We start from the raw sequence: 25,615 nt of genomic DNA, 5'->3' as shown, positions 1-25,615 counted from the left end.
ATTGAAAAAATTTAATATTTTACTATTTAAGATAAGAAATGATATAGCAATTAATTTTATTAAACTGATTCTCATGTACAAACAAAATTGTGTTGCAATTCATGGTTATTTTATAAATAAAAAATAAACAAATTTCTTTTGTCAAAATTATCTATAAAAAATTCAACTTCAAATTGAAGGAAAACAACTAAACGCGATAGTTTCGGGACACCCTGTACACGCGTACGTAGCCGCGGGAAGACAAACTCAGATACACATATTAGAGATGTAATGTACTAGCAGGGATTTGCAATTTCTGTTACCGGACGATGTATACTTATCGTACGGCACGTAATGTGCCGTGCTGTAAAAGTTAGACACGCATCTCGTTAATTTCAGGGCAGAAGGTGAATTAATGACGTGGGAAGTGATGCCGACTGCAAGATAGTGAACGATAATCGATACATGATGATTGACAGAAAGTGCCAACGTTGGCGAACAGTACTGTATTTTACAGATTTACGAGTTGATTGATACTATGACGCGACAAGTAAAGAAATTTGATGGCAGTAAAATTATTAGCAGGTAAACAGAAAGAGAAAATTATATCCATTTTTGACATTCACAGTACTACTTTAATACTAGATATAATGCTGCACGCAGATTCATAACTGTAAAGATTTATAATGCAACATAATTAGAAATTCTCGAGTTAAGATTGAAAAGCACGCTTTTTTTTTATTGTTACACGCGATCAATCAGTTTCCATTTAAAAATGCAATTCTTTAAATAAAACTAGTCCCACAACTTTTCTTTGATATTTCATTATAATTTTTGTCTTTACAAGAAAAAAAAGCGTTTTATAAAAAAATTATTGCACTGTTTTTACATTAATTGTTACATATATTATTATGTTTTCTCCATTATAATCAAGTTTTTATAATAAATTTAATTTATTAAATTTAAAGTTAATTAGCAATTTTGTTGATTTTTTTCAAAATAGAGAAAAAATTGAGAATCTCTTAATCATTACGCCGAACAGTAATTTTCGGACTTCGTCAGCATTGCTTTTTGAGAGCGTAACAAGTGTTGCACGTTTTATCATTATCTTATCCACGTAAGTGCGCTTGAAAAGTTTTGCGCAGTCGAATGTATAATACAATTCCATCATTTTTTATATAATCAAATGTAATGGCACATTGTGACTCCTGTCACGCGATTGCAAGATATATGTACGCGTCAGATAATGCCGTCAACACACGGGCTCCTCTTGCATAATATATACATATATTGCAAATACGTCGAACGCCTCGTGACAAGCACAATCTCTAGCATTACGCGATTTTTTATTAGGCTTTCGAGGCTTCGGATCGTGCTACTGGGAACGGAGCTGCAGCGCGTTTATTATCGAATTCCAACCAATGAGAAGGAGGAAGCAAAGATTGAAGCTATTTTCCCGACCTCTGATCGCAACGCGGTCGTCATTTAGGTCTCATAAGTCGCGTAAAATAATATGAGCTTAAGAAGGGAGATTTGCGGGTTCCGTTCTTCGGGAAGAGGCGGCGACTGCGATACGCCACCGTGAAGCAGCTCGGTGTATCTACTACATCGAGTCACGTAAGGTCACCACGGAGAGAAACCCTGGCTACTGTTCCCGCGCACGCGATCGCGGCACGCAGGGCCCTAATTCCTCGCGAGGAATCCTTCCTCCTCTGCGCGGTCCTCGCCGCCTTCTCGCGGACGCGCACAGCTCTTCCGCGAACGAGCTCCCGGCGCATCGCGCGACCGGCAACAAAGTAGCGTGCTAAATATACATTCTCTCTCTCCCCAATCTCGGGACCCTTGTACATTATGACTTCTGAGAGGAGGTCGAGAGGGAGGAAAGAGCGAGAATGAAGGAGGGAGGAGGGAATTATCTCTCGTGCAAGCTCACGCGCACGCGAGCGACCGTGCACGCCCGCGGGGCCCGCGCGGACCTTCACCCCCTCGCTCTCACCCTCGTTGTAATGAGGCCTGTACATTATATCCGACGGTACACGCAGATAACGCGGGAGAGGACGAAATTGCGAGAGGCCGATGCGCTTCTGACGAGCGAGGGACGTAGAGAGAAAGAAAGTTGCGCGAAGAGACGAAGAGGAGGAATTGCGAGAGGAAAGAGCGAAAGAGGAAAGAGTGAAAGAGCTTAAGTAATTCGCTAATGACCGTTATTTCGCGATAATTGACTGAGGATCGATACTCGCGTTTCTATCCACGATGAAGACCACCTTGATGCACAGGGTGCCGATAAAATCGCGCTCTGCCGTCGCACAGGTTGCGGACTGTGTTCTTTTGCCATGGAAAGTCCATGCCGATTGTCCCGACGTCGATACGTAAGGAAATGCGGCAGGTATTAAAGTCTTGTTTCAGGTAGATCCAAGCAAAAACGTTGAGTTGGTTGAAGTCACGTTGAATAGGTGGCGGGAAAGAGATGTTTCTAGAGGGACTCAAGAGAGAATGGTGTTCCTTACTTTGATTGGTTCCGCCATTTTCAGCACACTTCCTCAATATGCATATGTATTATATATATATATATACACACAGTGCAATGTTGTCGAATTGCAAAAATCTTTCTAATATTAATATAAATAATAGTGAATAATGTAACATTTTAGAATATCTCTCTAGTATTCATATATACAAAAAAGAAAATTAATATATTATAAGATAATGTAATCAGTATTTGAAATCTGAAAAGAAGTTAAAGATCCCGCCCATTACTAAAAGATGTGTTGAAAATGGTGACTTCGGGTAAATCCGCTTCACTCTCTTGAGTCTCTCTAGTTTCTAAGACGTTGTTGTTAAAACCGGTTTGAATTCAATTTAATCGATGAATGGTTTCGTTATCTGTATTTATAATCGTAATATAATTAAGCGATAAAAAGTTTTAACGTCAAAAAACTCGTGAAAGATTTATTATTTTCTGTCGTTGATAATTCTTATAACAAATCTCTTTCTCATAGATTACAAGGAAGTAAATAAAACCAATCAGAATAATGTGCCTTATGTTTATGTAAAAAATTAAAAAAACAAATAATAATTAATGATTCCAAGAATTTATATTTTATTCATTAAAGATTTTATCGGCATAATGTTAAAGTAATTTTAAAGAAAGAAATAAAAATAATAGTTGTTTTTGTAAAATAAAAAAGTAACATTAAGACAAAGCATTCCTTTAAAATTTACAAATGCACAAATTTGTATAATTTATCCTACAAGGTGCATAATGAATTGGTTTAAATAGATTTTCAAAATGCAATTTCGGACCTGAATGAAAAAAAAACAGACAACCAATCTCACACACACGAATCAGTAAGTATTATAAATGCTGAAAAAAAATAAAAATGACAATTTCCACGTGTGAAATGTGAAAGAGTTTGATACGTTAACGCGATTCGCAGAATATATCGGGATGAAAACGAGCGATTTCACTCATCGATCGGATTTTCAATTCCAATGCTTTCGCATCCGCAGCCGAACGCGAGATCATCTTTATTTCATTTCGTACCTCCGAAATCATTTCACCGATTGTCCCGTCCCTCTCCCCTTCATCCCCCTTCGACTCGCCCCCTCGCCGCCCGCCCGCGAGGCCTCAGGCGCGGATTATACGGTATCGCGTCGGTCCGTCTCTCATGAATTAGGCATCGGACAAGTTAATGAAAGTTTTCCCAGGCAATTTCGTGTAATAATAGAGCAGACCGCCGCGCCTCTCGGATAGAAAACGATGCGCGTGTATGCGTGAACAGGCGCCTACTAAAATGTGTTCGGAGTAACGCGACCCGGCTGCAGAAACGATCAAGAATCGTCACTGATCTCTAAATTTGTGCGAGGTATTTGTAAAAATAATTTAAATTAAAATAATCAATTAGAAATTCTATGTGATGAATCCTATTTGGAGGAATTTTCACACGTCTTTTTCCCCTATTTGATTAAAATTAATTGGAATAACTCAAGCTTAATAATTAAGCAAAAGGATTATTAAATTTCATTTAAAATAAAATTGTAAGTTAAAAGAAACTTATTATGTGAGCGTTCCTGATTTGATATTTCAATGATGTTATTTTACAAAAATTGAACAAATAAAAATATTTCTTACTTGAAAATTCATGAGAGTGTTAAATGCATTATTTTCTGTTTATTTCATTTCTTTTAAATACCAGTCCCTCAATAACATCGTACGACACTGATACCGAAGCCGAGTGATAAGCGGAAGATAATCACCGATATCTCATAGATATCTCGATAACGTCATAGTGTCGTAGCCACCCCTGATGTCGTGTGTCCTGGCTGACGCATTTATCCCCGACGTCGCGACGATGGATCAGTGCGCCGGCATGCGTGATGCACGATGTTTAATGCATGCCGTTTCGCCGTTGCGCTACGTCGGGGGTGTAGAAAATTGAATCGGGATTCGGATCGATACGCGACGGCAGCTCTCGAAGATGTCCGCTTATCTCCTACCTGGACCCTGAAAGAGAGAAAGAGAGAGAGAGAGAGAGAGAGAGAGAGAGAGAGAGAGAGAGAGAGAGAGAGAGAGAGAGAGAGAGAGAGCGCCGTTGCCTCGAATAGAAACGACCGATTCGTTTAATCGACTGCGCTCGATCACCTCGCCAAGACTGCGCCCTCGAGTTCCCATCTCTGCAAAATACGCGAACAGACAAAACCGTATTTCTCCCCCATTGCGCATTTGATGGCGAATCCATCGCCATCTGATTCTCTCATTTCGGAGGAATTGAATACATACAACCGAGCGGCCCGAGTTTAGCGACAAACGAGAGGAGCGTTTATTCCGCTTAATTATCGAGATGTTTTCGCTCCGCTCAAGTTTCCGCTCATGATCCGTGGGATTTCTGTGCAAAGATCCACGGTGAATGGAGCGAGCGGTAATAAGAATAATAAACGCAACGGATCTCTCGGAATAACACGACGCGGTATTAAGAAATTAAAAAGCTGCGATACCGCGGTTTGCGTTCTTACGCGAATAATTACGTTACGAGCGAATTGAGAGGCACAAGTCTGATGAAAAAACAAGTCGACAAATCTAAATAATAATAGTAATCCCAGATGTAACGCGCTTCTAACGGACTTTGTACGGGTTGCGTATATTTACGAGAGAGCTAGAAGCTCGGGTAAAATGCAATGTGTACGTCTGTGTGAAGTTAGCACCGCATCTTTCAAAATTGTAAGTTTTATCAAGAGTACTATTTGCACCCCAAAGAGTACTAGAGTTCCTGATAGGTATTAGCAAGAGTACCGCCGAAATATTTAGAGAAATTGCAATTTGAAAATATGAGGTGCTAACTTCCCGTGGCACCGCAACATGAAAAATATATTGTTTTAAAGATCCTATCTTAAAGTACTCGAAAAGTACTACAGTTCCTGATACATTTTAACAATAGTACCAATCGCCAAATATTATAAAAAAATTATTGAAATTTGGAGATGGCACCGCAAAATGAAAAAAATATTGTTTTAATGATCCCATCTTAAAGTACTCAAAAAGTACTAGAGTTCCTGATACATTTTAACAATAGTACCAACCGCCAAATGTTTTTAAAAAATTATTGAAATTTGGGGATGGCACCGCAAAATTAAAAAATCATTCTTTTAATGATCCTATCTTAAAGTACTCGAAAAGTACTAGAGTTCCTGATACATTTTAATAATAGTACCAACTAATAAATACTGAAAAAAAAAATTTTTTAAGATTACAGCCTATCTTTCATAAAAGTGGCCGTAACTCCTTTGCCTTTAATTTCACAGCTTTGTGCCTTAATAACTTTCGAAAGTACTCGCTGGGGTGCCAAAAGTACTTTAATCAAAACCCGGAAATTGTAAAAAAATTTTATCTCTCTAAGGGACTGACTGTATCTAAAAGTGGCCGTAACTCTTTTGCGTCAAGTTTCACAGCTTTGTGCCTTAATAACTTTTGAAAGTACTCGCTGGGGTGCCAAAAGTACTCCAATCAAAACCCGGAAATTGTAAAAAAATTTCACCTCTCTGGAGGACTGACTGTATCTAAAAGTGGCCGTAACTCCTTTGCGTCAAGTTTCACAGCTTTGTGCCTTAATAACTTTCGAAAGTACTCGCTGGGGTGCCAAAAGTACTCTAATCAAAACCTGGAAATTGTAAAAAAATTTATATATATATATACATAAATACAAGTTTTTAGAAAAAATAAATTGATATATAACGTACAATTTGCCGGCCTTTTAAAGGTTGAGGTACAAAGCTATAAAATCAAAAACAAAAAAGTTACGGTCACTTTTAATTATGTTAAGTCCTCGAAAGAGATACAATTTTTTCACAATTTCCGGGTTCTGACTGGAGTACTTTTGGCACCCCAGCAAGTACTTTTGAAAGTTATTAAGGCACAAAGCTGTGAAACTTGACGCAAAGGAGTTACGGCCACTTTTAGATACAGTCAGTCCTCCAAAGAGGTGAAATTTTTTTACAATTTCCGGGTTTTGATTGGAGTACTTTTGGCACCCCAGCGAGTACTTTCGAAAGTTATTAAGGCACAAAGCTGTGAAACTTGACGCAAAGGAGTTACGGCCACTTTTAGATACAGTCAGTCCCTTAGAGAGATAAAATTTTTTTACAATTTCCGGGTTTTGATTGGAGTACTTTTGGCACCCCAGCGAGTACTTTCGAAAGTCATTAAGGCACAAAGCTGTGAAACTTGACGCAAAGGAGTTACGGTCACTTTTAGATACAGTCAGTCCTCCAGAGAGGTGAAATTTTTTTACAATTTCCGGGTTTTGATTGGAGTACTTTTGGCACCCTAGCGAGTACTTTCAAAAGTTATTAAGGCACAAAGCTGTGAAACTTGACGCAAAAGAGTTACGGCCACTTTTAGATACAGTCAGTCCCTTAGAGAGATAAAATTTTTTTACAATTTCCAGGTTTTGATTAGAGTACTTTTGGCACCCCAGCGAGTACTTTCGAAAGTTATTAAGGCACAAAGCTGTGAAACTTGACGCAAAGGAGTTACGGCCACTTTTAGATACAGTCAGTCCCTTAGAGAGATAAAATTTTTTTACAATTTCCGGGTTTTGATTGGAGTACTTTTGGCACCCCAGCGAGTACTTTCGAAAGTCATTAAGGCACAAAGCTGTGAAACTTGACGCAAAGGAGTTACGGTCACTTTTAGATACAGTCAGTCCTCCAAAGAGGTGAAATTTTTTTACAATTTCCGGGTTTTGATTGGAGTACTTTTGGCACCCTAGCGAGTACTTTCAAAAGTTATTAAGGCACAAAGCTGTGAAACTTGACGCAAAAGAGTTACGGCCACTTTTAGATACAGTCAGTCCCTTAGAGAGATAAAATTTTTTTACAATTTCCAGGTTTTGATTAGAGTACTTTTGGCACCCCAGCGAGTACTTTCGAAAGTTATTAAGGCACAAAGCTGTGAAACTTGACGCAAAGGAGTTACGGCCACTTTTAGATACAGTCAGTCCCTTAGAGAGATAAAATTTTTTTACAATTTCCGGGTTTTGATTGGAGTACTTTTGGCACCCCAGCGAGTACTTTCGAAAGTCATTAAGGCACAAAGCTGTGAAACTTGACGCAAAGGAGTTACGGTCACTTTTAGATACAGTCAGTCCTCCAAAGAGGTGAAATTTTTTTACAATTTCCGGGTTTTGATTGGAGTACTTTTGGCACCCCAGCGAGTACTTTCGAAAGTTATTAAGGCACAAAGCTGTGAAACTTGACGCAAAGGAGTTACGGCCACTTTTATGAAAGATAGGCTGTAATCTTAAAAAATTTTTTTTTTCAGTATTTATTAGTTGGTACTATTATTAAAATGTATCAGGAACTCTAGTACTTTTCGAGTACTTTAAGATAGGATCATTAAAAGAATGATTTTTTAATTTTGCGGTGCCATCCCCAAATTTCAATAATTTTTTAAAAACATTTGGCGGTTGGTACTATTGTTAAAATGTATCAGGAACTCTAGTACTTTTTGAGTACTTTAAGATGGGATCATTAAAACAATATTTTTTTTATTTTGCGGTGCCATCTCCAAATTTCAATAATTTTTTTATAATATTTGGCGGTTGGTACTATTGTTAAAATGTATCAGGAACTGTAGTACTTTTCGAGTACTTTAAGATAGGATCTTTAAAACAATATATTTTTCATGTTGCGGTGCCACGGGAAGTTAGCACCTCATATTTTCAAATTGCAATTTCTCTAAATATTTCGGCGGTACTCTTGCTAATACCTATCAGGAACTCTAGTACTCTTTGGGGTGCAAATAGTACTCTTGATAAAACTTACAATTTTGAAAGATGCGGTGCTAACTTCACACAGGCAATGTGTACGCAATATATCTTATTGTACAATTTCGACCTGACCTTTTCCTTTCTCGTTTCGTGCGTGCCGATGCGCGTAAAGAAATTTCGGCCACGACGCTTCATATCTCTTTCCTCGGTCTTATTGTAATGCAAGAGCCTCTCGGGCCTTCGGACTCGCTCGGGGTAGCCCTTTCGCGCGGTAGGGTTTATGCCTGGAGGATTTATAAGGGAAAACACGCGCAATCATACGGTAAACGCCGTTAACGATTCTTTAGATTCACTCCTGACAAGTTCTTATTGTTGCTGTTACATAACGGATCACCTGCAGGTAGATGCACGCGAATACAAACGCATAGAGCTTATTGTAACATCACGAGACCTTGTTTCATCTTCACGAACTGTGTGCAATAAAATAATTATGTACAAGTGGGTATGTACAAGAAATAAATAATGGAAGAAATAAAACAATAATACAAAATATAAAAATTTGTATAGAAATATGTTTATATAGGAAAAAGTGCAATATATAATAGTTAATAAAAGAAGAGAAGTATAAATATAAATAAAAGAGATTAAATCATTTTCTCTGAAATAAATGTAGTATATATAAAAAAAAGAGAAATAAAAAGTTAAGAATTGCAGAACATTTCTGCCACATAAATACTTTGTGAATTAGTAAGTTTTAGTTGACGGAATATTGAATAAGAGATACGAACACGAGGTCGTGGCTCGTGATAACTTTTACTTTGCACGCGTAACCTCACAGTTGATATCGTTTTATAAACATGAAAAAAATTATAACAAATAAGATAATATCCTAACAATCTACGGCTTATTTACGTATCTGCCTTCATGTTTAATAATATTTGACTTTTAAGATTCCGTAGCAAAATCAGTGCAAGATTAATAAAGAGTACAAATTGTACAAACAGCTAATCAAAGATTGAAACAAACATCTTTTCCCGATAAAATGTTTGATAAAAATTATATTTTTTTGTCGCACTTGTCGATACGCACTTGTGTAATGGGCATATTTTCATTGTATGCGAAAGAATATCATTTATGTTGAGTTGCTCTTGCATCTGACCCAGTTTTCTGGACTAAGTTATCATAATACTATCGTGAGCACGAGGGTTAAATTTGCGATATGAATTACGGTCTCGATTCGCTTTTATATGCCATTGTGTTGCTTTTAGATACAAAGCGCAATGCGAATTCGCAATGCATACCTACCAATCTGAAATGCTCGACGAGCGATCTCACGCGGTCCCGTATGCGCACTTTGCGCGCATAAATAATTGACAGAGCACATAAATAAATATTCAGGACCGCGTCACCGTGCGAGCCGGCGACCAGCCGCGTCCGTTTACTCCCTGTTCGGGGTGAGGACTGCCAGGGGAGGACGGGGCAGGGTGAATTTATAACAGAAAATACACGCAATAAAATCGGTGCACCGCGGCACCGTGACACCAATACGCACGCAATAAAATCGGCCGGACAGCGCGTTCGCAGGACATGAACTACCACCCTTTCGTGAAAGAGCGGCGTGGCGGGCGCGCGCGCGCGCGCGGGGGGCGTCCTTTAACCCGTCGGCGCGATTTAAATATTATCTTGTAAGGGGGATGGATTTAATGCATTTATAATTGTACACGGGAGTGTAAGGGCGGGCCCCGGGTCATCGGTCGGACATCACTGACCCTTCCGGCTGACCCTGGGGCCGTTCCGGGGTCATCGTCCACCTCGGGCATGTAATCTTTTCTACTTCCTCTTTTTTTTTTTCCTTCCCTTGCTCGGACACTTCACTCGGAAACTGCCGAGTCGATCGACCGAAATCTAGGGCACGGGCCCTACCGGTTTTACCGTGCGGCCCTTTCGGGTCCCGCAATCCTCGCGAGCCGGTCACGAAGGGCCCTGCTTCCACGATCGCCCGCGGGGTGAAACTTTGACGTCCCGAATCAACGTAGCCGGTTTCTTCAGGCAACTTTTAGAAGCGCAGTCTTTTGTGTTTCCAGATTATAGCGTGTTTGACGTGGTAATTAAGTAATCAGAAACAGAATTCTACGTTCTAAACATTCGCATTTTAAAACTGGAACTTTATATGTACAATAAGCTATCCAGAACAATATAAAAATCCTAAGATTTCTAAATGATATTCGAAGTATTTTGAGAGGCCGTCTTAAAGATATTTATATGTCATGGCGACTCTACCCGTTATATGTTTTTATTGTTGAAAGAAATGAGTATTTAGCGCAGTTTTCTTCTTAAAAAAGAAAAAGGGAAAATTAAAGACGAAACTTTTTGCGATAGAAATAGTGAAGAAACGCGGCCATATGGTGGTGCAATCGTCGGCCATCGGCCGGTGCCGCATGAGAAACGGAATGTGACGGGACGACCGACCGTCCATCCGCACACGTTGGAAACAGTCCAAGCGTTTTAATTTCGGAAGACGTTGCAATATAACGGTTCCCAGCGAAATGAAATCGCAGCCCCCTGGGTTATCCTGGGCCGTCCCGGTGTTTCCCGGCGCACCGCCGGCACCTTCTCGCTCACGAAGATGACCGACAGCGGCGAGAGAGACTGGCGACACCCTTTGCCTAATCGTTCGGGAGGGCAACGGCGACGCCGGTACCGGCGGCGTCCCGGTGCATCGTACACACACGACCGTCGTCGCATACATTACGCATGAACCTCGACGTCCATTCTTAGAGCCTCATATTATTAAGTTGATTTATGGTTACGTGAACATTTTTATTTATTAATAGAAAGTTTATTAATGGAAGATCTTCGAAAAAGTAATATAATTGGATAAAGTTTGGCAAAGAAGTTAAAATCTAAGATGCATCGAGATCGGATTCACCAGTGTCATCTTTTGGAGAAGCTGGAAACCAGAATCAAAGAGGCATTGCTTCGGTCGCGTAGAGTAAATACTAAGGATTGCATTTTCTTTATTATTTAACGAGAATTGGATTCAATTCTAAATTTTTTTTTAGTTGAACAAAAAGCATTTTTCATGGAATCAATGATCTCTCAACAGTTCGACAACGGGTCATTAATAAGTATCAAATTATTAATTATATTCTTCTAAAGTATCAAAATTTTACTGAAAATTGCAGTGAGAAAAAATAAGAATGTTTCACGAAAACATGAATCAATATATCGTTAATTCTTTCTTATTTTTTAGTGACACACATAAGAATCCAATAGATAAAAAATACATAATTTTTATAACGAAAATAGCAGATATCATCAAGATTACATCCAAATGAATAGGACGTCTAAGTTCTGCATTTGCCGAGAGACAACTGCGGATGTAGATCGCGCGAAGTTAAAGCGCTCGGTAGGAAGAAAGCAACGTCGGCACCAATTACCACGTGCGCCGCGCGCCGGACACGTGATATGTAACGCGCATGAATTTCGGACGTTGTCCGTTTCTTCCGGCCGTGGAGTTCAGCCGGCGGCTTATGATATTAGTGTCCTCCGCGGTGCCCCTGTCCGACGCCATTACGCTCGTCCACCTTGGTCCCGCGCATTGTTCTTCTAATTTATGCCAAGGTGGGTTCTCTCCAACCCGGCGCACCAGCAGCTAGCCTCCCTTTCCCACCCTCCGCCCTTTCTCTTTCTATTTCTACCACTCTTCGCGCGGTGCGCCTTGAATTATGGCGGTAACGCCACTAAATCCTCCAGGCTAATTGAATTATTGCTCGAATCACAGCGCGGCGTTCACCTTACGAAAAAAAGGAAAGGGAAAAAAAGAAGGAAAAAAAAACGGAGGTTGTGCTCCTCCTTGCGCTCCTTCCTCCCCCTTCATGCTGCTCGCCTTTGTCCAGCCCTCGCTCGCGGGAGTGATCTCGGCGTCGGTGCGAATTTCCGGGAAATAATTTCGAGTGCGTGAGACTCGGACTCTCAATCTCGCGCCGGAGGTGAGCTCGAATCCGAGGATTGAATCGCCTCTAAATTGGGGTTATCCTGCGAGGATCCCCTCGACGGATTCTCCTACGAACATTTCAACCGTGCGCTTATGTAAACTTTCCTCGATTCATACGTTTTTCGAGAAAATGTCGTAGAATGTAGGTTACATTCTGAAAAAACAGAAACAGCGAAAGACACGAAAATCAAAGGATCAACGTCCAGGCGATACAGACGGATGTCCGGCCTTTCGATGAGTTTATCACCGATCACTTAGATCATATATGTTTCTACGCAGAATGTAAAGATTTTAGAAACACGCCTGTAAAGTTTAAATGTCACCGATTTCCATAAACGGTGTGCGTCACGCGTCTCTCTATGGAGAACCGCCCCTGTTTCTGGAAATCGCAAGCGATCGCGTCGCGAAGTCGCAGATTTATAATCGCTCCGGACGTTTATGAGATATTAGCCCGGCATAAATGAGTAATGAGACGATGACGCGGCCGGTATTAATATGGTAATTCGATTTAGCCGACCGTCGCGGCGGTCCACGAATTTACCACGCTCGCGTCGGTTCTTTTGTAAAAAAGCGGCGACATGAAGAATAAGAGAGATAGGAGGTGGGGGGTAGAGAGGGACACATAACTCCTGGCTCAATCAATTTCGAGAACGTTAATTTCCCCCGCTGTCGCGCTCGGACATTGTTATTACGACACCGCGCGATATACCGCGCCGCGCCCGCGCCGATCGCTGATCGCCGATACCGATGGCGGCGATGCTGCTCGAAAGCGGAATCCTTAATTCGCCTTTCCGAGAACCGAGCAATCAGATCCGCCGTATTCAGTCGCCTTGAGGATCAACGAAAGGCCCCGCCGACCACGTTAATACCACGTTACTATTTATAGGCGCGCGATGGATCATTGATCATTAGTATATCAGATTCGCCGACGCGGTGTACGCCGATCACGGTGGTCAAAAAGTCTCTCGGAGTAATTAATGGCCGCGCGTAATGCGCGCGACCCCGGTCGGATTTCGCGGGGCTGCCCCTCTCTCTCTCTCTCTCTCTCTCTCTCTTCCGCGAGGCTTATTACCGCAACCTTCTCTTGATTTGCAAATTGTTGCCCGCAAAAATTTCTTTCCGCCGCCGCTCGCTCGCTCGCCGGTGAATCGCGACGCTAAATGTCACGATGCATATTCGGAGAATTACCGAAAAGTTATTACGAGGTCGTAGAAGTCGCGGAATCTGCGAATTGAGCTCGTAAAAAGGAAGAAATATGAATCAGATTTTCTAGAGACTGCGATACTTCTTGCTGGATTGCAGCGTAAGAGAGGAAAGAAAGAATATTTAATATTACAATAAACGTGATGGATGAACATTAAAAATTGTCTTAAAGTTATAGAATAGCGATATTAATCTATTAGTTATTAACATTAGTCAATCTATAAGTTAAAAATTAAACGATACTAATATTTGTATTTTGATTTATCTTTCGGTAGACCTAAATTTTAGCAAAAAGCTTATTTGTATTTTAAATCGATTATTTTCGATCAGATGCTATCATTATACAATTATTACCGCATTGTGATATCCAAATTGGCCGGGTTCGATCAAGAAATATACGAAACGCAACGTGAATTATTAATATCGCAAATGGATCGTAATGAATATTCTCACTAAAACGCTATAATAGGTAGAGGGAAATTTCTACTAGAAAGTAGATACTAATCATATGGATTATCTTATTTATCCCGAAGGAACCATGATTTCTAGTCGATTTCACTCATATAAATCTCTTAGGAACGATCACCAGATAATATCCAGGTCATAAAATAGTCCGTTACATCGCAACCTTAGGAAACCAGTAGACCCGACTTCTCCCATCGAGTACACTACACTGTCTTCTTTTTATCGTTCACTTTTGTTCATGGAGAGGCGTATATATCGCACATAAAATACGACAGAAATTCACAGTGCCTTAATTTATGCGTTCTACAGCTAATCATTAATGTCCAGACGAGAAATATCGTAGAAACATATTAAGAAGATAATCCTTTTAAAGATTTTCAATCTATCGTCACACATATATTATACTATATATCATATATCACAGTTACTAAAACCTAGTAATTTAATATCGTGAGGAGAGATTATCCAGAGAGAACCGAGAAAATATCTACAAGACGTTTCAAAAAGATATGAAAATACTAACTTAAAAGATTTAAAAACAAAAACACGGCAAGTCTCTCAACGTTAATTTTACATATTATTTGCATGAAAAAAAAAATATATATTCGGATATTTGTTAATAATTGACAAAAGTAAAGTAAGAAGAAGAGATTAGAATATCTCGATTATTGCTTAATACTTTTTGCTGTTATTCGCGGTATTTCTGCAGCACGAGCCGCTTCAAGATACGGGACTTTGAAATAAGTCCCGGCCTTAAATTCTTGACTAACCCTTTCAACGGCTCGGCCGTGATCTTACCAAGACGCCTCTGACAAAGTAACGACCGCGTTTACCGCCCGTTACATAATTTTACCTGGAGGTTCGGTTCCGCCGCGAGGAAGCGCGTTCGTCCGTTACGCAATTTCTTCCACGTACCTACGACGGCATAACGACAATATGGGCAAGCGAGTCGACGACGCACACGGGTCCGTTACATGGTATCACTATTCCCGGCCAGTGAGACAGGGGTGGCGGCGCTTTATTAACAGGCTGCAGCAACGGATAACGAGGACACCGGGATCCTTCTTCGGACCTGCCGCTGACCCCGGGGCAATATCCTACGTCGCTCGCCCCTACGTCGACGACCCTAAATTAATATTCAAATCCGTACACGAACGGTTCCACGCGCCGCCTTGCGAGGATCCTCCTAACGGACGAACGGACGGACACCATTGTCGTGTCCTCGTGCGTCCTCAAGTGTCCTCGTTCATCGTCCAGCTCGTCCTACGATTCGTCTGATTCGATTCCCCCCCATTCGCGACTTTCCCCCTTACGGTCCGCTGGCCGAGGTCCTTCCGCAGGATCATTGTAGAGAGTTCTCTTTCCTCCTTTCCTTTCCCTTCCATTCTTTTTTCTTTTTTTTTTTTAACGAAGCGCCGTCCCTCATTGGTCGACGTACGCTGGCCGACGTTGGCGAGCGATCCAATTATTACGTTCGCGGCCGTACGATTATCTCGTTGCTGCGATCGATGTAATTCTAGATCCCATGAGAAAGTTTCGTGACGGTCCGCCTCGAAGAGACGCGTCGATTGGTCATGCAACGTAAAAATTGTAACTCACTCACTCACTGTGGCGCACGAATCTTTATATACATTCGTTTCGATATAAATAGAAGTTGTAAGGAAAAAACTGAGTGTTGCGTAAAAAGCAAAATCGTTTGATGGAATAAAATCCTTTCAATTCATTTCGAAATTGTAAAGTAAATGTGTTAGTTGAATAATCGTAATTTAAAAAAATTTATCCAATAGTATTTTTTGAATATAAAATCTAGAAGTCAAAATCTCAGATAACAATTATATTTAAAGTATATGTATATTAACAATGGAATTAAGTAATGTGTTAAAATCAAAAGATTTATCTTACAAGTACGTATTCTTGTTCAGCAGAGCATTTTTTTAATTGGAACTCACTTAAGTTTTCATCTCAATTGAATTTATTTTTGGCGGATCAGAAGCTGCGTGATTTTCTATACGATAGTCGTAATTACCCTCGTTTGCTCGTCCCGCAACGTCAAAGAAAATTTTATTCTATTTATTTTATTCCCGGAGCCTTTTATTTTATTTTCGTTTCTCTCGTCTTTGATACGGCGAGAGAACCACACCATGATATTCAACGTATATTTGCACTTCTCATGCTTTTTTTATCTCGCCATAAGCTACGTTTTTTTTTCGCGAGATCATGCCCCGCAACGAATCTTCCTGCTTTCCTACATTTTCCACGGTGCGTGTCGTTTGAACCCGCCGCGATATATCGTGCGCTAGCGAAACGAGTGTCACCTGAAAGGAGCATCGAAGCGAGTAAAAAAAAAGTGAGAGGGAAAGTCGGACGGAAGGGAAAAGGATCCGAGGAATTTGGAGCGGCGAGTAAACATCCCTCGTTGAGAGCTTCATTTATGGTCAAATTGCGGACAAATGACCGCGTCTCAATGCGCTGTTTTTCGGGAGCGAAAAAAAAGAGGAAAAAAGAAGAAAGAGAGAAAATGAAAGAAAAAAAATGAACGCGCGGAAAGAGAGATTGTCGTTCCCTAAGTTGGGTTGGTCGCGCGTCTCGTGAAAACGAATTTGGACGGAAGGAAGGAACGAGGGCGCGGAGGAGAGGAAACGAGAAAAAGTAGAAGGGGAGAGAAATGGAAAACGGCACGCAGGCGCATTGTCCTCGCGACGAGTGGAATCGTGAAATACGATCGGCTTTTAGTAAAATGAGACCAAAATATAGGGTGTCGGGCTGCACCGCGCCCTCCTTCTCTCTCTCTTTTTCCCTCTATCTGTCTCCTTCTTTCTTTCTCTGTCAGACTGCCTTCTGCATTCCAATGTGGCGCATTTTTGCTCTTTTCACGCGAATAATACGGAATGTGACCTTGGAATGACCATTCCGTCTCCTTCAGAAAGTCGCTGCATTATAGCGACGTTATGAAAAATGATGTTCATAGAAGTTTATGGTAAAAACCGACCGTTCAAAATTGCTGTGTCATTAGTTAGGTTACCATTGCGTTGCAATCAGATTTGTATGAACAATGACGGTTTAATAAAATCACCGTGACATCCGTTTATCGACAGTTCATTAATAAATGCTGAATATTAAAAATTCATCTCCGTTATCGACAAAAAGTTATTATAATTATTTAATCTGATAAAACGTCAAGTACATAGACATATTTGAATTCAAGTTGTCTTCTTGAAAATTTTAGTTAAAATAACTTTTCTGAAAAATGTTATAAGCAAAAGTGTAAGTATGAAGATTCGGTGCACACATCTGAATACATTCAACCGTGACTAAGTTTTATGGAAATATGTTGGTTCTCAATTGAAAGACGTATTTAAAGCTTCCAAAATTTATGTTTGTCTAATAACTAATTCTACGAGTCTCTTTTCTTTTATGTTACTTAAAATTACACTTACACACACGCGCATCAAATACCAAATAGCTTTTACTATTGGATATACTCGCAACATTAAGTATTTTACAATGATATGTATGTAGATGTAAAACAATTTTACAATCTAAAATTTATTTCACTATTTATTAACATCCGAAAAAATACGACAAAGAGAAGTGTCGCAAATATTGTACCTATTATTTTATTTTTCTGATCAACAAATTAAAATTTTTTTCTGTTTCCATCGTGAGTGTTTTTCGTTGCATGTATTCAAATCTTTGCATAACTCGATGCGTGTACATATATGTAATTAAATTCCGAATATATCAATATTTTAAATGCACTATGATTGAGCACCTTTAGAAAATGTTTTCGTAACTTCTTTTTCCCCGTAGCTATCCTCAGCCTACAGCCAGAAAATTCTTTCTGAAATGTACTGTCGGCCCTTTTTCAACCGGCGATGGACTTCAGCATTGTTTGTTCTGTCCCTCGTCGAAGCTTTCTCAGTCTCAGTCTAGTCGATCCATACTCTGTCTCATGAAAGTCCAAAATATTTTCGAAGAAAGAAGATCGTCAATAATCTCTCGTTTTCTTCGACGGAACCATTCGGTCTGACAAGTCTTTTCTTACAACGTAATGATTTTAAAAAGAAAAACTTATTAACTTGATCTATAGAATCTTGTAAATCATTAGCACAATACACTTTATGTGATCATATTTTAAAAGATGTTTAAACAATAAATACCTCTAAATATGTCCGAGATATTCCCTCAAGTTGAATTTAAGCAAACATTATTTTCGTTGAGACACAACGTTGTCAACATTTTAGATTGCACATAACAATCTTGTGTCTTGTATAATGTTGTTATATCCACGATAGAAACTATTCGGCAATAATGCCGATAAATCGAAATAACATTAATGAAGAGGCAGTGCCGCGAATCGCAAAAAAAAAACTCGATGGATTTTAATATTCCGCCTTTTATTAAATCCCAGAAGCTAAAAGTCAATATCGATCGAAGAGGAGAAAGAGGAAGAGAGAGAAAGAGAAGGACATGCTCCGTCGAATCCTATTTACGAGGCAAATTGATGGCCCGGAGTCTCGCTGAATGCAGTAGTTCTTTTTTCAGATATCATTACACCAAAGGGGCAGATGCAACAGCGACAGCAGCAGCAGCAGCAGCAGCATCCCTCTCAGCATCACCCTTCGCGAAGCCACGAAGAGAAGACCCTTCGCCTCATCTATCCCCCCGCGAGCGGAATGGAGCCAGAACAATCTTCTCTTTATAGGAGACATACGAAGCCATTCGAATCCTGGGAACCGTTTTTCCCCTTCCTCCCCTCTCCCTCCCCCTTTGCTGTCTCCACTGCCGCCACGGTGCTTCGTTCTCCGCGGTTCCTCTGTCTTTTGCTCGGCTCACAATTATTTTCACAGCTTGGAATCCTCGCGCAAACAATGCTTGCCCGCTCGTGTGCGCGCACGCGCGCGAGCCGATGCACCGAAAGCCGGAGCCTCGTCGAAACCTGCCGTCGTTCGCAGCCGTCGAGAGAACGTGACGTCGGCGTTATCGTGGGGCTTAAACGCGGGAAAGTCCGCAGAATGCTTTTGGACGAGACGCGACGGGTGACTGGGCTCGGTTCTGGCTGAAGCTCCAGCGTAGTTTACGGTATATCGAATCGTTTTCGATAGAGAAAAGATATCGAAAGGATGATACCGCACGAAAATCAAATCGATCACGCTTCAGAGAAACCGATCAAGTTGTTGGTTACAACTTCAATTAAAAAAAAAAATTGGTTTCTTCAAGAAGATTTCAATAGAAAATGTATAACTTTGACATCATTGTAAAAACATTGTAACTTCTTATGAAACTTAGTCGTACAATATTTTTTGTTCGAAGATACATAGCATTTTAAATTTGAAATAACACTCTCAAATATATGGACATGAAACTTTATTTTTTTTTACCATATGCTTTCCGTACGTGTGCTTTGGTCACTTCTATTCAAAAAAGGGAAAAAACTTCGCTACAAGAAAAGATTCGACTACATTTCCCATTAGAGCTATCGATGTGTATATGTACCGCCATCAAAATTCCAAACCAAAATTCGCAGTGACCATTATTTCTAGATAATCTCAGAAATTGAATCCCATTTTATACGCGCGTGTATCGCTTGCATATTGCATCTTCTAGAGAGGAGCAATTCGCAGAGGGACAGCAGTAAACGCTTTTCTCCCGCCTCTTTTTCTCTCTTTCTCATTCTTTGCGCTAATGTAATGAAATATTTTCACCGTCCGTGATGCACTTAAGCCCGCGGCGGCCGCATCTCGCGCGAAACACGGCGAAGTATGTTAATGCTGCACATAAAGCTCCGCAACAGGTTCATTTCTCCGAAAGGCTCGGCGCTCGCGAAAATCCACGTGGAGATGCGTTCGCACGTATGGCCGGCCGTTTATCACCTGGACGCCTGAAAAAAATCTTACGAAACCGTGCGTCATACGCGGCTCCGGGGCCGTTTTGTTAACGAGCAACATCGTTGACTCCGATGGCGGTGGTTATAGAAGACGATTCGTACAAGGCTTAAAGTTTTCGATTTTAATCTCTGCGAGGCCATTTTGCATTTCGTTACTTTGTTATTTACATATTGCAGCTTAATTCAGATTTGAATTAAAACCGAAGTCCTTTTAATTTCAGATTTACATTTATATTACAGAAATCTTGTAATTTTAATCTGAAATGTATAATAATAATTCAGTTCTCTCCTTCATCATCTCCTCGACTTTTTAATCCGCGACGCTGGATTATTTAATGCGTGACACAAAGCCGGTATTGTGTCATGCAAAGTAAAAGCCAAAATACTCCGAATGGATATAACAGGATCACATTTTACGCTTGCGGAAGTGATCTTTTGATCGCGAGGCGAGTATTAGTCCGCCGGTGCGGACATCAAGCCAGAAACCCCTTCGTTAGTGAAGATACTTGGATTAATCTCGCAATCAATCTTGGGGTAGGCACGGTCAGAAGGCAACAGCTGCCACATCGGAGTCGATGACGTCACTGAACGCGGAAGATCACTCTCTCCTGCAGCATCCTATTCGGAGTGAACGGCTAAGGGCGACTCTGCCGCGCGTTTCTACTTTCCCACCACCCTTCGTCAGCTGACGGCATCACCCCCTGTCTGCCATCCGAAAAACAGCTGCTTACTTTTAATCGTCTGTATCGTCGGCGAGATAATGACTGTTTACCTCTTTCAAACTCATTGTTTTCTGCATTCGCGCATTCTTGACCCTGCCGATATTTTAAAATTAAACATCTATTTAGTATTTTATCATTCTCTTCTAATTATAATTCTTTTAATAAGAATTTATTTAAAGCAATATGTTAAGAATTATGATCTTGTGGTGCTTGTACAGTTTTGACGACTTTTCTTAAACTTTCCTACACTTTTGAGATATTGCCGGAAATGTCATAAATTTTAAGTGGTCCCATCACGGTGCTGCCGTTAGTTTACATCGTATTTGCAGTCACATATCAGCTTTTATTACTTGTTTGGAGAACGAGAGACCCCGTCGCAGTGACCTACAACCCTGGCCAGCGTGGCGGATTACACGCTCGTGTCTCACGGGTCAAGATCATCGTACAGCCATTAGCAGCGCTGGCCACCTCATAATCCGTCGACACATGACCCTGACTGACCGGAAAGACACCCGGAAGGACCGCCCGTCTCCAACCGGAAGACCAGATCGCCGAACATCAAACCGAGGAACGTGCCAGTCCTGTCTTGCAACGATCTCGTCTTATAACTGGGGTCTTTAGTCACATTCGGCTGTGATGTCTTGTTTTCTTTTCGCTATCTCGATACTACGAAACATTCTAGCAGTTATAAGATGCTGCAATTGCAATTAAGAAACAAAGAAGTTTATCAAAACAATTGTAAAATCCAGATATTATGTTTTTAGTTCAGATTCTTATACTTGTTTTATATTTATTAATTCTTGTTTATTATTACCATCCTAATAAAAAATTCAAAGATTTATACCTATGATAAATGTATGATTGACGATGGGGAAATAAAATGTCTACTTTCACATGGGAGGCGCCTACGTGAACCACATTACATTGCAGGAAGTGTAATGTTATAAGATAGCAAATAATACAAATGCTAACAATAGAAATAATTTACATTACGAGTTTCCGCTTTCTCAAATCTCGCTATCTACAATCTACCGTCTGTTCCCTCGATTATCAGCGACACTTTTCAACCGGTAGTTCGTTGACACATGACCCGAAGCGACGAAAGATCGGGTAACGCGGGTAACTAGCTCGAAATGAAGAGGTCACCGGTACGTGCCGATCCTGTTTATTCACCCGGACGAGATTTCGAAAAACCTTTCCCGGTGAATCGTCCACGCGCTCACCGTTGACCCTGACCGATCCCCGGAAAAAGTGACCGTTGACGAAGCCTCCACCTTGACGTGCCGCCGCGACGTCCTCCTTTCGGTCGTCGAAGCGACTCTCGCACGATCGGGCAACCTGCGATGCACGTGCTGGGGCACCGATCGGCTCGCGAAGTGGAACGCGTTTCCGGCTGGAGGACGAGCTCGGGAAACCGAGTTCTCTCTCGTGGGCCCGGTCGATCGGTCTTCCCCCGGCTGCCCGATGACCCTCGTGGGTCTCACGGGGTGACCTCTCCGATTATCACCGGCCGCTCTTTTAACTCACGGTAACCGCCTCTATCGCGAAGCGTATCTCGTACTGCAACGCGGATCCGGGCTCACGATCGAGGGATCGGATTCGGGGAGTAATTAGTCCGGTTATTGCGAGGGGCCCTTTGTCAGGGTATTTATGGGCATTTCGAGCACGACTCTGGGGCGGCGGCGTTGTGAAAACATTCGCGGCGATCATACGAATATAACTCTGTTAGAGACAGGAACGCCGAGCGATAAGTAATAGCGATAAGATTGGATCGCGAGAAATAAATGTTATTACGGAGACAAGTTATCTTGATAGCTTCTTCTTTTGCCACTATTCGTGCCGCCGTTTCTGTCGTTCGGCCTCTACAGTACTTTGAGTACTTAATTCCTAGATAAAGATTTTACTGCAAAGATTTGCGTACTCCTGTCGGCCGTTTATCCTAACGGCAAAATCCTGCCTGGATTTAAACTAAATTTAGTTTAAAGTTAAATTTAGTTTCCCCCCTTTGAGTTTAATCTCGAGCGTGTTTTTTTATTTAGTTGATGTTAAATTCACGAGATTATGTGGGATTATTTAAATTTTCCCATGGACGTACGCTTTCTATTATTTGCTTAGGTCCTAGCGCTGTGTCCATATCCTGCTGAAAAGTAAATGGTCCGCCAGGCGATTTTGACAAGCAACGATTCCAGAAAGCTGAGGCGAGATGCCGTGGTGTGTCCGGCCCGTGTACGGATACCAGTTTGAATTAAGAGACGACCTCAGAAGCGCGTGACACATGGATGAAATCCTCTGACAGAACCCCTCGCATTTTGCATCCCAACTATGTAAAGCTTCATCTGTTGACTTTATTATGACCAGTTACACGCCATTTTTCGTCGCGTTCTCTTTGGATAAATAAATCAACTTAAAGATTCATTTTCGAGAAACCATTTACGACTATGGTTTCAACGCGTAAAAAATTTCTTTTTAAAAATAGAATTTAGGAACATTTATTTCACATAATTACATACTCATCTAATTTTATAAAAAAAATTGTATATTTGACGAGAAAATTATTTTTGCAAATTGACAATAATCGCAAAGATTTAGAAGAGTTTTTTGTTTTTATCATAATTGTCATAAATTTGTACTTTAAATAAATATTATCAAATTACTTCATAAAATTACTTCATAAAATAATAAAATCTGTAATTTGTTTCTAATTCCAAGAAACTTCATAAAATATTCGAGATTAATTTTATCCATCCATTTGTTGGTTAATAAAATTATGTTTCAAATAGTCAGACATTTGTTGATGCATCTTCTCTTTTACAAATTTTTATCTTAGAAAATATAGAAAATAATTCGCGAAATTTGTACGCGTCAGTTTATTCTTAAAGCAATCTGAGAACTATCCAGATTAAAGAAACGTCAAGTTTCGCTTTCTAAGAACGGGGTACCGCGCGTTTGCCGTCAACTTTCTTTGCTCTGTCATATGGCCGTCATGAAACGATACCCTAATGGGACTTTGACAGGGACCTGTTCGATGGTCAGAGGTCCAGATGAGAAACCGGAAGTCGAACGCCTAGGGTCAGAGCGTCAGCGGTCGTCAATTCGAGTTCTGGTTCCGAAACGAGTCAATTCTTCACAGTGATCGACCTTTGTGCCGCGTACGTGGAAGGGATCAATTCATCCTGACTGATGAAAGGGAAAATCTAGCACCACCTGTTTCTTCCACAAACGTACGCGCATTTATTATTACATTATATACGAAAACAGGTCCTCGCGCGATGAGGGATTCAAAGTGTTGGAGAGAGCGGCACCTTTTGTAATTTGTATTTATTTCATTATAAGAATCCGACATTGCCTGTTTCTCTGATAAACCTGTTTCATATATAAAAAAAAAAACAAGAGAAGCATTCTTCTCCTCGTTATAATTATTAATGAACATTATTCAGATTGCATCTCCGTCTTTTAAATTATTAATGTAAGTAAAGAAAAGATTAATGTAACAGCACAATTAATATATCAGGCAGTGATTTGAGAAACATGGAAAATACACATCAAAGAATATTTGTAAATATTTCCCAAGATAATAGCAAAATAGTTAATTTGATTTACTTTTAATTTAAGAATGTTCGATATATGTTTTTCATACGTTAAAAAATCGCCGATTTATTCCGTAGAAATGTATTCGGCAGAAAACACGCGAATATACTGCGAGAAAAAAAATCACTAATTCTCTTATTAAGGACGGCGTGAGTTCGCGGTGTTTCTCGCTTCCGATCCTTCAGGTAGAGCACCGAGGATGGCTCCTGTTGCCGGTCGTTCTGTCTGCGGCACAATGGTGTCCCGCCGCGAGCGTGCATTATGCCGCCCAATGTTTCCCCGCTTCCAGCTCGCGTACACATGTGCACGCACTCGAGCGGTACACATCTCGCAGCGTAACCCGGAAGAGAATATATGCCCCTAACCGTTTCCCATTATACGATCCCCGCGCGCGATCGAGGGGCGAACTTACTTTGAGCCGCGACGTCGATCTTCCCTCCCCCTTCTCCGGAAAGGGTGCAACCGTGCACTATAGCACCTTCCGTTCCAAGATGTTTCGCAGGGCAAACGAAAGAGAGAGAGAGAGAGAGAGAGAGAGAGAGAGAGAGAGAGAGAGAGAGAGAGAGAGAGAGAAGAGGGGAGGAAGGGGAAAGAGTCATCGACAAAAAGAACGGAGTTTACTGTCCGGGACAGAGATGGGGAGGAAGGGGTGACAAGTCGCAGGGATGCTGTGGGAATGTTCTCACAGGCGGAGAAGATCACCTGTAACCATTGTGAACGACGTTCCAAGCGGAGGAATACACTTACCCCCAGCGATCGGTGTCATCTATAGTCGAGATAATCCCGACGCCGTAGTCGGAAAGGAGCTCTCGAGTTCTGAGAATACGATACTTGTTCCTATTTTCCGAGCGAAGAACTTCCTTCGGGACACTCGACGCTCATCAACGAGCTTTGAGAAGATTGCGGGAAAATCGAAAGAAAATGTTTGGGACAGTATCAAAGAGAGGTAACGTGAGCAGAAAGAAATACATACGGATATCATTGTTATTTCATTTGAAATTTGGAATTTTGATTTAATTAATTTTACAAAATGTGAATTTATTAAAAATTCTATATTTATTACCCTTCTATATAATTTTTAAGTTTCAAATGTATTTTAACAATATCTGATGTTAAATTCACGACAAGCACATACGAATTTAAGTCGTAAAAGAAAAATTAAAGCAAATTTCAGTGTTAGTCGCGTTCGCGCCGTTTGCTTTCTGAATTTTTACCTTTTGTGTAAACAAGAATTCAAAGTCCCTTTCGATGAAGCGATCGACAACACGCGCAATCTGCTCTCTCAAATATTTGGCGGCCGTTTGCAAAAATAGGATTAATTGCTGGGCGAGGTGCGCGTGAATTTTGCGTGGGTAACTCGGTGGTGCCCGGCGAGTGTATTCTGACGAACCGAGGCTCGCGTATCTTTTCTCGCGCACCAAGGAACACGCGCGCAACCCTTCGACCAACGACAACGGGCCGCCCCTTTTAATTTTAATTTCCTAGCAAAATCCCCTCCTTTGTAAGTAGA

General features: G+C 40.8%; 1 long non-coding RNA gene across 1 annotated transcript; it reads right to left on the bottom strand.

The window, feature by feature from the left end:
• Window positions 1-1,420: 1,420 nt before the first annotated feature.
• LOC118647332 lies at window positions 1,421-25,449 on the bottom strand. Its single transcript, XR_004964639.1, has 3 exons — window positions 25,320-25,449; window positions 24,853-24,994; window positions 1,421-4,483 (listed from the first exon to the last, which is right to left on the bottom strand). It is a non-coding gene; the product is annotated as an uncharacterized LOC118647332 (long non-coding RNA).
• Between the last annotated feature and the right edge of the window lie 166 nt (window positions 25,450-25,615).

This window comes from Monomorium pharaonis, chromosome 9 (genome assembly GCF_013373865.1).
Source record: "Monomorium pharaonis isolate MP-MQ-018 chromosome 9, ASM1337386v2, whole genome shotgun sequence".
Lineage (NCBI taxonomy): Eukaryota > Metazoa > Arthropoda > Insecta > Hymenoptera > Formicidae > Monomorium > Monomorium pharaonis.
Note: the sequence above shows the minus strand (reverse complement) of the source record. Positions and strands in the feature narration are given on the sequence as shown.